Source organism: Chelonoidis abingdonii, chromosome 10, assembly GCF_003597395.2.
Source record: "Chelonoidis abingdonii isolate Lonesome George chromosome 10, CheloAbing_2.0, whole genome shotgun sequence".
In the NCBI taxonomy this organism is placed as follows: domain Eukaryota; kingdom Metazoa; phylum Chordata; order Testudines; family Testudinidae; genus Chelonoidis; species Chelonoidis abingdonii.
This window is the reverse complement of record NC_133778.1, coordinates 17,310,463-17,323,709: the sequence shown is the minus strand read 5'-3', so window position 1 is coordinate 17,323,709 and position 13,247 is coordinate 17,310,463. Positions and strand designations below refer to the sequence as shown.

General features: G+C 42.9%; 2 protein-coding genes across 7 annotated transcripts in view; one reads left to right on the top strand and one right to left on the bottom strand.

Moving 5' to 3' along the window:
* CMKLR2 (chemerin chemokine-like receptor 2) overlaps positions 1 to 10,434 on the bottom strand; it is a 40,705-nt gene extending 30,271 nt beyond the window's left edge. The window contains exons 1-2 of one of the 3 annotated variants that reach the window (XM_032779242.2): positions 10,215 to 10,434; positions 5,626 to 5,708 (exon numbers count right to left, since the gene is read on the bottom strand). The gene's annotated coding sequence lies outside the window, so the exon portion shown is untranslated. The remainder of the gene's footprint in view (positions 1 to 5,625; positions 5,709 to 10,214) is intronic. The other 2 variants (XM_032779239.2, XM_032779243.2) reach the window with 2 other exon arrangements.
* Positions 10,435 to 10,652: 218 nt separating this feature from the next.
* Positions 10,653 to 13,247, top strand: part of ZDBF2 (zinc finger DBF-type containing 2) — a 38,199-nt gene continuing 35,604 nt past the window's right edge. For 3 of the 4 annotated variants that reach the window (XM_075069973.1, XM_032779229.2, XM_075069975.1), the window contains exon 1: positions 10,653 to 10,736. The gene's annotated coding sequence lies outside the window, so the exon portion shown is untranslated. The remainder of the gene's footprint in view (positions 10,737 to 13,247) is intronic. The other variant, XM_032779230.2, reaches the window with a different exon arrangement.

Sequence of the window (13,247 nt, the reverse complement as noted above, 5' to 3'; positions counted from 1 at the left end):
CTCCTCCCCCTCCCTCCCAGTACCTCCCATCTGCCGCGAACAGCTCTTTTGCGGTGTGCAGGTCAGCTCCTGGAGGGAGAGAGAGGAGCGGGGATGGGGCACACTCAAGGGATGAGGCGGAAAGAGGTGGGGAAAGGCAGGGTGGGGATAGAGCAGGGGCGGGACGAGGTAGGGCAGAGGTGAGACCTTGGAGGAAGGGGTGGAATGGGGGCCAGGGTTGGGAAAAGACGGGGCAAGGGCTGGGGGTTGGGGCCTGGTGTGGAGGTGCGGGGGATCGAGCACTCCTGGCATAAAGGAAAAGTTGGCACCTATGTTCAGGAGAAGATCAAATGCTGGCTGGCTGGAAGACCAGTGGACTAAGAAGGAGTAAGCTTCACCATCACAGCTGCCAGCCCCACAAACTCCTGGGACCCCACGATCAACTATGACACCATTGGACCTTTGTTATTCTGATCCTAAAACATGTCCTGACCAGACCAGGCCAGAAGGAGGAACCCAGATGACATCACCACCTCCACTATATCCAGCTAAATCCAATCACCAATTAGGATATAGACCTTGTCACACACACCCTTCCCAGGCGTGTCCTTTTCCTTCCACACATTATTCTTACTCTTCCCTTTTGCCTTCTGTCTAAAAAGCACCTGGCTCAGCCAGCCATGACTATATATTTTGCAATACTATTGTAGTCCTGTGACCACAAAGGCCAATTAAAACAATGCCCTACGCAGCCCACTGCTGGTGCGAGTTTGCCAGGTCTCTGAGTGCCTGATCAGACTGTGCGCTGGGCCTCTGTTTCTCCTGGAGTGAGGTTGCAAGTAAGAAACAGAGACGGAATCTATGTTTTCAATCTTTGCTCTTCTTTTCTCTCCCCCTGTGTGCATGCTTCTTTAGTTCAAGGGAATGGGATAGAACTTTAACAACAGCTTCACCCACTTCACTTAACTTTTTTCACCCCTAAAAGGAGAGTTATTACCCTCTCAGAGGCTGTCAGACAGCAAAAGGAACTAAAGGATATGGTTAAAATGAAAGCCTTAATACTTTTCATTTCAAGTGCTAGATTAAAAGGCTTTTTAACGGTATGTTTGCCAAGGAACTAAATAAGTAGAGGTCTCGGTACTCGAAACCATATTTAACTGTTTAGTATTGTATAGGGATGGGGTCACATTAACACCTTTGACTCTCTGGGGCTACTTATTCCTTTGAAGTTAGCACAACAGCTCCTAGGCACTACAATAATACAGACAATAAAAAATATTTTTTATTAAAATGAATGGAAGATTATGTGGCTAAATCCTTCAGACGATTTAAATAAAATATTAAGATTTTTCAGAGACATTACTATAAAAGAACAACTAATCTAAAATATAATAGGTGGCATAGTTCATGACTGGCTCTGCTCTCAGTTAAATCTCTGCCACCTCAGGGAATGAATTCATGGCCTGCTCAATTCAGTTAAATCATCAATTCTAGCACACAACTTAGATGAGAGGAAAAGGAAAGGGTGCGTCAGGCAATGACAGATATTACATGGAAAAGTTACTTGTGAGAAATGTCCAGTTTCCCATTAATTTTTCATTGATGTTTATGATTTTTTTCAGTGTTCACAAATATTTAGAAACGGTTTTGATACAGCTCACAGATATTTCCACTCTTTAGTACTAGAATAGCAAAATAGGAACAAGATGCCAGAGTGACTCTGTGACTGGCAATCCAGTCTCTGTTCAGCCCAAGATTCTTGAATTTATGCATGTAATAAACCACTTCTCTGGTATTTTGTTAAATATCAGAGACTAACTATTGTTATCTAATGAATACAAATAACGAAGCTGACAAGATCATGGTCTAGTAAGAATGCTTTTCACACAATGGGGGTTCTACCTCCACCTATGCAGTGGGATACTGATGTACAGAAAAGTATTTTCAGAAAGAACCGTGGAGATATCAAGAATTGCAAATGGGCATGCCAACTTCAACAGCAGAGAATCTAGCCCACCATGGACCTCAGCAGGCACATAGATGAGAGGGGTGTAAGTAAATTAGGATTCTGTTCCTCAGCTATGCTGCTGTGAATCAGGAGTAAATGCATTGACTTCTATGGACAAGTATTAGATTTAGAATGACTAGACTGAGAGCAGAATTGCAATCCATGCTTCTTATCAAGAGATCATGGTAAATGATGGCTGAAGTTCTTTCTTAAATTTTATTCAGTTCTTACTTCTTTCCGTTGAGTCTGAAAAGTTTTGTCTGAATAAGGACTCCAGGATTTGGCCCCCTTTGTATGCCAAAAAATCTTTGCGGAAGTTTTTATCTTTCATACCAAACAGCTAAATGGGGAAGCATATGTAATGCACTAAGGATGGAAGAAATCGATATGATTTGTTGTTGTTCAGCTTAATGTCATGCAGGAAGTAAGGTGCATCCTGACAGACATTCCTCCAATTCAGGGAAAACCCTTGAAATTCACTGTCCAATACAGGTCACTCCAGTATTTTGTCAATTCTTGTTCCACTCAAGACATATCAAAAGGAACAAAGATTCCAATCAACCCCATACTATTTTTTAAGCACATATCAATAAACTGACTACATGCCTTAAATTCAGCTCCCAGTAGGAACATTTCACATGGATAAAGAGATCAGGATGGGAACATTTCCTGTATACACTATTTAATTATCTATTTATCTCTAAACTCATCAACTTCAGATGTAGGCTGGGAGTATACTACCAGTCTCCTTGATATGCTTATAAGAAACACAAGTAATCTTTTAAAAGGGATAAGGCAATATGCCACATTTATTGAGAATACAGTGTTTTAGCATTAAAAATCAGCATATGCTTCCATTCACACACACACCCCCGCCCCCCCCAAAAGGTTCTGCAGCTGGATCTTATGTTACCAGTCCTTAGTGTTGCTTGGTCAGTTCCAGTGGCCAGCTGAAACTGCACACCAAGGATCGGGAGCTAGGCTCTGTCATAAAACTTATATCCTTCTAAAAACAATCATTTAATGCAATCAGTAAAGAATAAACTCAGAACAATTTCTTCTTACTAATTCAAGGCTATAATTTCTTCTTACTAATTCAAAGCTAGCAAAATGGAGTATAAAGCAAAAATGGAGTAAAATTTGACTTGAGACAATTTCTTCCCATTAGGCTTTTGCTTACATTCTACAACAAGAAATTTACTCTCATCTTTTTAAAGATGATATTGCTGAAATGATTTGAGTAGAAAATGACAAAGGATGGAGTCCTACGAAGATTTTTTGGGGGTTTGGACATCTGTCCTCTACATGCAAAAGAGCTTAATATTGAGTTGTCATGAGACTCCACTCTGAACTCCACTTTTGCTGGAGGAAGAGACTCCCATGCTGTGTTCCACTCCTTCTCTCTCATGTTCCCAGTACAAAGCTTAAATAGAGGCTAAAGCTTTTGAATGTTGACTATCCATTCTTGTGATCTGACTGTCCAATAACATGGATGACGACATCAAGTAAGTAGCCAATAGCTATATTATGTGAGTGCTACATGAAAGATTTTGAATACCTTCCGTCTTGGGGCAGCTGTGTACAAATTGCATACTATCGAGAAAGTGGGCTGAGACTGCCAATACATTTCACTCAGGCTGCTGGACAGCCATCAGAAATTAAGCTCAGCTCTCTATTGACACAGTCCTGTTTAAAATAGGAACCTACTGGAGGAAGACCTCATGTTCCAGAATTAGTCACATGAGACGACCAATGGATTCAGTGAATTCAATAAATATATTTAAAATCTTTGCTTAAGAGTTATCAATACAGGGTAGAAAATGTTTGTTCCTGAAATACCAGGATGGTTAATCTTGAAAAATTTTATTCAGCATTTGTGTATCTCAATTTTTTAATAGAATTCCACTCTCCCTCCAAATCATCATGGCAAAATACAGATGAATAGATCTTGAGTTTAACCTGGTGAGCTTTCATGACATTTGCGAGGCTGCAAAGAGGACTGAAGAAAACTTAAGTCTGAAAAATAATGTGGACTGGCCTGAAATTGGATGATGGTGAGGAATATATCAATTTTTAAAAAACTTCTTAGTCAGTCTTCTATATCTGTATTTTATTCTGCAGGGAATTTATAATGCTGATTTTGGGCCCAATTGTGAAGTAAATGAGAATTCTGCACACAGGATTGGATCATTTTGACATCTCAAATGTTCCCAAGACAATTGACTGTTACATGACTAAGTTATTGGATACTTCTCTCTAGTTACATGGCCCCCACTAATGCAGTACTTGAGTGCTTCACTCAATACACCCTTGTGAGGTAAGAAAGTGCAATTATCACCCTTTTACAGAGAAGGGGCAACTGACGCACAGATTAAGTGAACTTGACCAAAGTCACACAGCCTACGTCGGAGCCAGAAAATGAACCTAGATCTTCTGAGTCCCAGTCCAGGATCTTAAATACAATACCAACCTATGACATAACAGAGGTTTATGACTGTATTGCAGAATCAAAAATGAAGAGGTCAAGTTCATACAGTAGTTTCTTTGAACAGCAAGGGGAATGCTGAAAACTACCAGTCAAATAAATAGATTTTTGTTCAAAAGTTCTTTTCACCACCTTCTGGTTTGCCCAGGTGCAAAAGTCCCTACATTTTCTAAATGAAAGAAATGTCTTTTCTCTTACAAAGGCTGGTAGTTTGGCTTATCAGCTTATAATATCCTATAATTAAGGTTTGTTGTTGGAGAAAAAACAGAACTTCTCTATTCCTGCTTTTTTCTTCAGGGGGAAATTTTGTTTTTTGCTTCAGAATTACTCACAAGATAACAGAGAGTAAAAGAGCTGGCTTGGCTTCAGATGTGAGGAAGTATTTCATGACATTTACTGTAGAAACAATATGAAACATAATACAGTAAAAGCTTTGTTATTCAGCATGTTGGGGGGATAGGGGGTGCCGGTAAGTCAAAAATTCCAGTTAACTAAGACTTATACTTACGAATGGAGGGAGTTTGGGTGTAGGAGGTGGGCTCAGGACTGGGGGTTGCGGTGCGGGAGGAGGTGCAGGGCACAGGCTTTGGGAGGGAGTTTGGATGCGGGTGGGTCTCAGGTCAGGGTGTTGGGGCACAGGAGGGTTTCAGGGTGCCGGATATGGGATGTGCTCACCTCAGGCGATTCTCTGAAAGAGGCGACATGTCCCTGCTGCTCCTAGGTGGGAGTGTGGCCAGGTGGCTCTGCACACTGTCTCCACCCACAGGCGCCACCCTTGCAACTCCCATTGGCTGCAGTTCCAGGCCAATGGGAGCTGCAGAGCCAGGGGGTGGGGCAGGGCAGCACACGGAGCCCCCGTGGCCATTCCTCTGTCTGGGAGCAGCAGGGACATGTTGCCACTTCTGGGAAGCCACATGGAGCCAGGTTAGGGAGCCTGCCGGACCCACACCAACTGGACTTTTAATGGGTATCAGAAATGCTGGTTTCTAGAGCTTTTCAGCTGGTAAAGTGTCAGATAAAACAGCTTTTACTGTATGATTTAGAACAACCAAAACGGATGTGAGAGAAGGGAAGGATGCTTAGCTCTCTTGGGGCCCAGTTCCAATACCCCCTTAAATCAACTGCAAAAGTTGCATTGACCCCACATAATTACATCTTTGGAGTTCTGTGAAAGGGTTCGTTCACCAAAGGAGATTCAAAGTTAGGGCTGGCTCTCCAGCTGATGCTGTAGTATGACTGAAAAAAAAAAGTAAAATAAAAACGTAACAATTATAATTGTGTCTGTGATCACAGGCCAGGTCTACACTACGCGCGAAAATCGATTTTAGATACGCAATTTCACCTACGAGAATAGCGTAGCTGAAATCGAATATCTAAAATCGATTTACTCACCCATCTTCACCGAGCGGGATCGATGTCCGCGGCTCGCCATGTCGATTCCGGAACTCCATTGGTTTTGGTGGAGTTCCGGAATCGATATAAGCGCGCTCAGGGATCGATATATCCCGTCTAGATCAGACGCGATATATTGATCCCCGAGCAATTGATTTTAACGCGCCGATACGGCGCGTAGTCTAGACGTGGCCACAGGTTTGGGCTAGATCAGCTTTGCTTTAAAAGGCTTTGTGTTGTGGCAGTATATGAGACAACTTGAACACATTTAGTAGCAATTTCAAATTAAGAATATATTTAATAATTAATTCTTTCTTTTGACTTGGGCCAAGATTAGCAATATTCTACCTATGAAAACAAAGAAAGAAATTGCCCCACTTCTTACAGGGTACTAACATTGTACATAAGAATACAGGTGATCAGATAGCCCTATAGTGGAACACAGTAAAACACAGCAGAGTTAAAACTAAAATGGAAACAAGGTTGTATCAAGTTTGTATCTCTTTTCCTTCTTTTAACCACTGTCTGCTGTCCTGAGACTTTTTTGAATCCTGCTGATTCTTAGACTCTATAGTATCTTGTGGCAGTAAGCTCCACAGGTTAACTATATGTGGCATAAAAATAGATTTAAATTTGTTGCTTTAATGCTTTTCAATATTTCCCTGAATGTTACTTTATTCTTGTATTGTAAGTAAGGGTATATACCAGGGGCCAGCAACCTTTCAGAAGTGGTGTGCCGAGTCTTCATTCATTCACTCTAATTTAAGGTTTCGTGTGCCAGTAATACATTTTAACATTTTTAGAAGGTCTCTTTCTATAAGCCTATAAAATATAACTAAACTATTGTTGTATGTAAAGTAAACAGTTTTTAAAATGTTTAAGAAGCTTAATTTAAACTTAAATTAAAATGCAGAGCCTCCTGGACTGGTGGCCAGAACTCGGGCAGTGTGAGTGCCACTGAAAATCAGCTTGCATGCCGCCTTTGGCATGTGTGTCATAGGTTGCCTACCCCTGGTATATAGGAATGCTTGCTTTACCTTCTTTTTACCATTCATTATTTTATATTTCTCTATCATATTCCCTCTCTGACCAATCAGTTCCCATTATTTGAATCTTTTCCACATCTCCGATTTTCACCATCCTTCTTTCCATCCCTATTCCTGTTAAATATTTTTTCAGATGGGGTGGCCAAATCTGAACTCAGTACTCAAGGTGAGACTATACTAATGATGTATATAATGGTGTTACAATATTTTTCAGTATTATTTTCCATCCGAATCTTCATACATCCTAGCATTTTTTTTCACTTTTGCTGTTCATATGTATATGTACCCACGCATGTGCATGTATATCTATGTAATATGATTCTAGGACTGTCACTCCGTGTGTCACTCTGAAACCTGAGAATGTCTTTTGAGCCAGTATGAAGTGATGGGAACAGCTATAAGCATGGTTGGGAGCTCTTTCTGTTTAGAATATCATCAGGTTCTGTCATCACTGGGACTCATGGTCTGTTACCATCCACTTTTTGAGTTCTTACCCATTTTTGACTTTTTTTACAGATGACTTTATGATAGCCTGGGCCTTCAGCTACTAGTATAAAAGTAAAAACAATGAAGCAGCCCCCTTTTTAAAAAAGTCCTATGCTATTTTTCTGTATAATTTTCTGTATTACTTCAGTCCTGAGTGTACATTCTTATCTTAAATTTACTCTGCAAGATTTCCCATAGTATGACACTTTCAATGTGGTTTCACATGTGCACAGGAGTGCAGTTAGATGGATCACACTGCAGAATCCAAACCTGTATTTACAGATGTTGTGATAAATGTAGGGGGGAGAGGGGTAGCTCCTTTTTATGGACACCCAGCCAGCCAGTTCGCTATAAAATCCCTCTTAGTAGCTGTTCTATACTTGCTTTACCTGTAAAGGGTTAAAAAGTCCACAGGTAAAAGGATAGGAGTGGGCATGTGACCAAAAGAGCCAATGGGAAGGCTAGAACTTTTTAAAATCGGGGAAACTTCCCTTTGTCTGTTCTGTTGTTGTTCTCCAGAGTGGGAACAGAGCAGAGGCAGGGCTGGGACTATGCTGTAAAAAGCTTTTTGTGATGGTATGGAAATCATCAGATCATTCCTAAAACCTACTCACAAATCAGAAAATGTCTAGAAAGACACAATTAGGTTTATTTCTTATTGGCTTGTGGACTCCTCTGTGCTAACTCCAAATGCTTTTTTTTTGCTTGCAACCTTTAAGCTGGACCTCAAGAAGGTTATTCTTTATGTTTAATTTTTGTAAGTGGGTTTTTTAAATCTAGCAAAAGCCTTAAGTTCCAGATGTATTTTCTTTCTTTTTGTTTTCAATAAAAATTTACCTTTTTTAAGAGCAAGATTGGATTTTTGGTGTCCTAAGGGGTTTGTGCATATGTTGTTTAATTAGCTGGGGGCAACAGCTAATTTCCTTTGTTTTCCTTCTCAGTTTTTCCCCAGAGGGGAGGTGAAAGGGCTTGAGGGTACCCCACAGAAAGGAATTCTCAAGTGCGCCTTCCTGGGTTTCCAGGGGTTTTGCATTTGGGTGGTGGCAGCATCTATCCATCCAAGGTCAGAGAGAAGCTGTAACCTTGGAAGTTTAATACCAGCCTGGAGTGACCAGTATTAATTTTTAGAATCCTTCCGGGCCCCCACCTTCTTCACTTGAAGTGCCAGTGTGGGGAATCAGCCTTGACAGATGTCTTCATAGGTAAAGGCTTGGGCTTTGACTTTGTTTGCATTTGGCCTTACTACCATAAAATATGAGGACACCTAAAAATATTGACCCAATGCCAGGAAGAGATTGCAAGGGGGAAAGATGCAATAGCTGGTCACTCAAAGGAGTGTAAGATGAATTTAAAAACCTTAGAGGTTAAAATAAATAGAACATCAGCTAAGCAGTGAGTTTACTATTTTTAACCACACTGCCAAGATACATTCATGCTCTTCCATATAACATGAACACTCTTAGCTATAATTCAGCCATTAAGTCAAAATGGGACCTTCATCTCTGATAAGGTTTTCATCTCTGATAAGGTTTCATTATGATACTTAATGAAAAACAAGCTCTTTATTGATTGCTAAAAAGACAATGACAGAAATGTCTTTATGTCCTAGTCTTTCTTCATATGATGTAAAGAAGTTATGTGTTTTAGGGGGTAAGTACCCAGCATATTTCTTAAAAAGTAGAAATTTTATTATTGCCAACTTCAAGCATCCAAACATCCTGAGTGAGATTCAATTTTTTTTTATCAAAAGTATATTTATTTGGGTGGGGGGTGCCTTCTATTTGTTGTGCCTTTAAGTTTACAGTCAGATCACACTTTCAAGTTTTCTTCCACAACCACAAGGACTAGAAACTAATTGTTTTTTAAAAGAAAGCTGAAATTCTCATGTAATCACTTGTCTCTAGAGGCTGGTTAAGAAGAACAGAAAATATCATGAGACTTGCAATAAAATCATGGGTTGGAAACAATATATGGCTAAACATTGCCAATGCTAGTACTGTATCTCCCATGTTAGTATAGTCATAAATCCAGGCATAACACAAGATACACAATAAGTGATGTCGGACGTGCATGCTATGCAGGAATGTAACTTTTTTCTGAGAAACAGACAGGTTTTTAAAGGTATTTAAGCACCTAAGAATGCAAATAGGAACCTAGTGGGAATTTTATTGGGTCTAGGCCCCTGACTCCTACTGAAGTTGATAGGAGTTAGGTGCCCAAGAGCTTTGGAAATCTCACTAGGTGCCTCTTCACCTCTCTAGTGAGAGAGGGTCCATGTAGAGCTAATCCTTCTGCTAGGTGAAGCTAGCAGCAACAAGGGCTGGGTTCAGTATCTAAGAGTTCCTTTTCAACAATACAACACAAAACTGGCTCAAGCCTCCACCCAGTGACCTAGGACAATTACTTACCACCCCCTGGGTACTTCTAAGAGACAATACTTCCCCTCTTGGAAGCAGACTCTTAGTGTAGCAAAAAGTTTTACTAAAAGGAGCAAATTAATTCAGCATTAATTTGGGAAAACACGGCAACTGGGGCCCATAAACACAAACCATGTGCAAAAGACCCACCCCCACACAAGTTGGGAAGTGTTCTTTTCCCCAGAGTGCAGCAACCCAAAAGGCCCTTTAACATGACCCCCTTCGCTATACCCCACTCACATCAATAGAGACACTATTCTAAAGTAAATCTAATACTTAGACCCACATATCACTGATTTCAGTTCATAATATGTGACAAAACTCTCAAGTCTAAATTAATTGTAGAAATAGAACTTGTCAACTAGTCACTAGCACCCACATCACTGCATACAATCATCTACCTCCCTTCTCTCAACTTATTGGATGTTGGAACCCACATCCCCTGCCAAGCAAATGCTGTTCAGTTGAGGGTAAGTCCCACCATTGGCCTATGCCAGGTACAGTTCTCCTGCACTCAGTTCACACAACAAGAACAACCCTTTATTACTCCTACCCCAATAACAAGGAGACTGTGACCCCACCACCAGCCCCAAGGGATCAGTTGGGAAAGCAATCCCATCATGCTGTGCGCCTCAGCAGGGTGGGTGTGACCATACACATGAGATTGGGTTCTGCAGTCTTTTCCCACAGCTCACCACTAGCTGTCAGGGGAGAGCTCATCCCGGCTCTGTTTACCTAGACATGGCCCTTGGGGCGGCAACGGACCTGACTCGCCCACCACGCGCCGCCTAAGCCGCCCAATAGACGGCCCATGGAAACAAGAGCGGTCCTCGGGGTAATAACCCGGAAACGGAAATGGAGGTGGTACCCGTCCTCTGACCCTCCCCAGGTGGCACGGAAGGGAAAAAGGGGAAGCGACTGAGGTGAGAACGGGCTGTTGGGGAGGGTGACGGCTGGTAGGCCGGTTCGCTGGCCGCCGATGCAGTAGTCCGTGAGAGGGACCAGAAAAGCCACTGCCAGGAGGGCTTGGGCGGGAGTTGCCGCCGCTGCCGCCTAAGCCGCCGCTGCAGTCGCGCGCACGCTGGTGGGTGGGGCTTCATCGCTGTTTACAAAACTACCGCTTGTGCGCTCTCCCGCGTGTGGAGGTGCGCGCCCCCCCTCGGCTCGTGCGGGCCGAAAAGTAACGGTGCCAGCGTGTGCCACGGCTTGCCGTTACCCTCCCCCGCGGGCTTGTGGTCAGGGGCTGGGGGGCGGGGCTGGCCATTTCGTGCTGGTGCTGCTGGCGTAGGGCAGGGGACGTGGGTCACTGTCTAAACCCCACCCCGACATCCTCGTGGGGCCGCCCCGCGCGGGGCAGGACATCTTCTGAGGCTGCGATTTGAGGCGCGACGCAGAGGGAATTGGAAGTGGCGGGAAGGGAAAGGGCATCACTAGGGATCTAATCTCCAGCGTGGGGCTGCTCCCGTGACTGTGCATGTGGGCAGCCCACGGCCCGAGTGGCAAATATCACTGGTAACGTACCCGGGAGCCTCATGGATGTGTGGAAGAGACGTGTGGGCTCTGAAATCGGGACTGGCAGTGGCCAGGGTGGCACTGGAGGCCGTTACCCGTGAAGAATTTCTGTTATCTGAGTTGCTGAACTTCACTTGGCTTCCCTCAAAGGTCACTGTCAGTGGGCGCCTGTCTGGAGCTAGGGGGCACTTAGGGTATGGTGTGAGTGTGGTCACAGCACCAGGCGCTGCACGTATTCCACATCCTCTATGGGGCTGCGGCACTGTTTACACTGAGGCTTTACAGCGCTGTATCTTGGAGCGCTCAGGGAGGTGTCTTTCTCACACCCCTGAGCGCGAAAGTTGCAGCGCTGTAAAACGCCAGTGTAGCCATGGCCTGAGTTACACTTGCAAGTGCAGTGCTGAACTGGGAGTCCGGACTCCTGGGCTCTCTTTTACCTCTCCAACACCCATTGCTGTATGACCTTGGACAAGCCATTTACCCACCTGTGTGTGTGTTTCCTGCTCCTAAACAATGTTTCCTTATTTCAGAGATGTATTGTGAGGCTTAATGTGGTTAAACAGAGCATGGTACTCCAATCGAACTTGCTATACAAATGCAAAATGTGTGTTGAATATTTGATCACAGTAGATGTGATTCTCCAGCTTGACTGCTCTCCACATCCAGTTCATTCTATCACCATCACCAAAACCTTAGCTTTTTCTTTTCCACCTTGCTTTTGTTCCCTTCCATGTAAGGTGTAGGCCATCCCTTTTTTGGGTTTTTCTTCCCTGTGGTTCCCCAGTGCCTAACCTAAAATTAACCCTCTTCTTCCTACACCACCATCTTTATGTGCATTAAGGCTTTAGTTATCTAGCTGCCTCTGAAGCGTACATATTTCTGGGAAAGTCATTTTGTGTTTAGTTTGTAGGATTTTTCTCTTACAAATGACTGGTTCTGAAGTACCACAAATACAGACCATTGTCCAGGTTTCTGTGAAAGATAGTTCTGGGAGCCAACCAGCACTCACGCAGCCGATAGCCAGATTATATTGTAGTTATCACAATGGGTGCACAAAACCAAGTATTCTAGTACCTAAAGCCAAGATAAGTGTTTTACTGAACTAATAAAAGACAGTTCCCTGGCTTGGGGAGTTGGGAGGTTGTTTCATGCATAGGGAATGGCCTGGAATTGGGAGGGAGATGGAAGCAAAGGGGGGAAGAGGCACCCTTGGGGAACAGAGGGGTGAGATGGGAAAATAAGAGGAGATAAGATCAGAGATGTAGGCTGGAAATGAATAGTATAAGTCCACAAATTAAGAATAAGAGTGAATAGTAAAATGGGTAGCTAGTAGAGGGATCTAAAACATGATGTGTGACCAAGACATATTGTGAGCAAGAGGTGAGGAAGACAGACTTCAGTAACAGTAGACTTCTGCCAAAATTGTTAAGCACAACTGAATCTCCTCTCTTGGAAACCACCTGATGGTAAAAAAAATTATTGCTTAATCTGTAAACTTTGGCAGAGGGACTCCTTATTCTGGTTTTACAGCACCTAGTGCAGAGGGGTCTGGTCCATGATTCGGGCTCCTAGGAACTACAGTAATACCAATAATAACAGTAGTAGTAGTAAAACTGTTGGAGGATGATGGTTCCCTTTTAAGAGAGATTTTTCTTCCATTTCTCCTTGGTTTCCTACCTGACACTGGCTTTCTCAACTGGAGGATCAAGAGAGGTAGTTCTGAGGTGTCGTAGCTGGAATACCAGATTTCAGTGTTCATAGAAACCATAAAAATGGAAGGGATCTTCAGAGTGTGAAACAATTCAATACATGCATCCGACGAAGTATTCATATTCACCCACGAAAGCTCACGCTCCAAAACGTCTGTTAGTCTATAAGGTGCCACAGGATTCTCTGCTGCTTTCACACTACTCTGGCTCTTT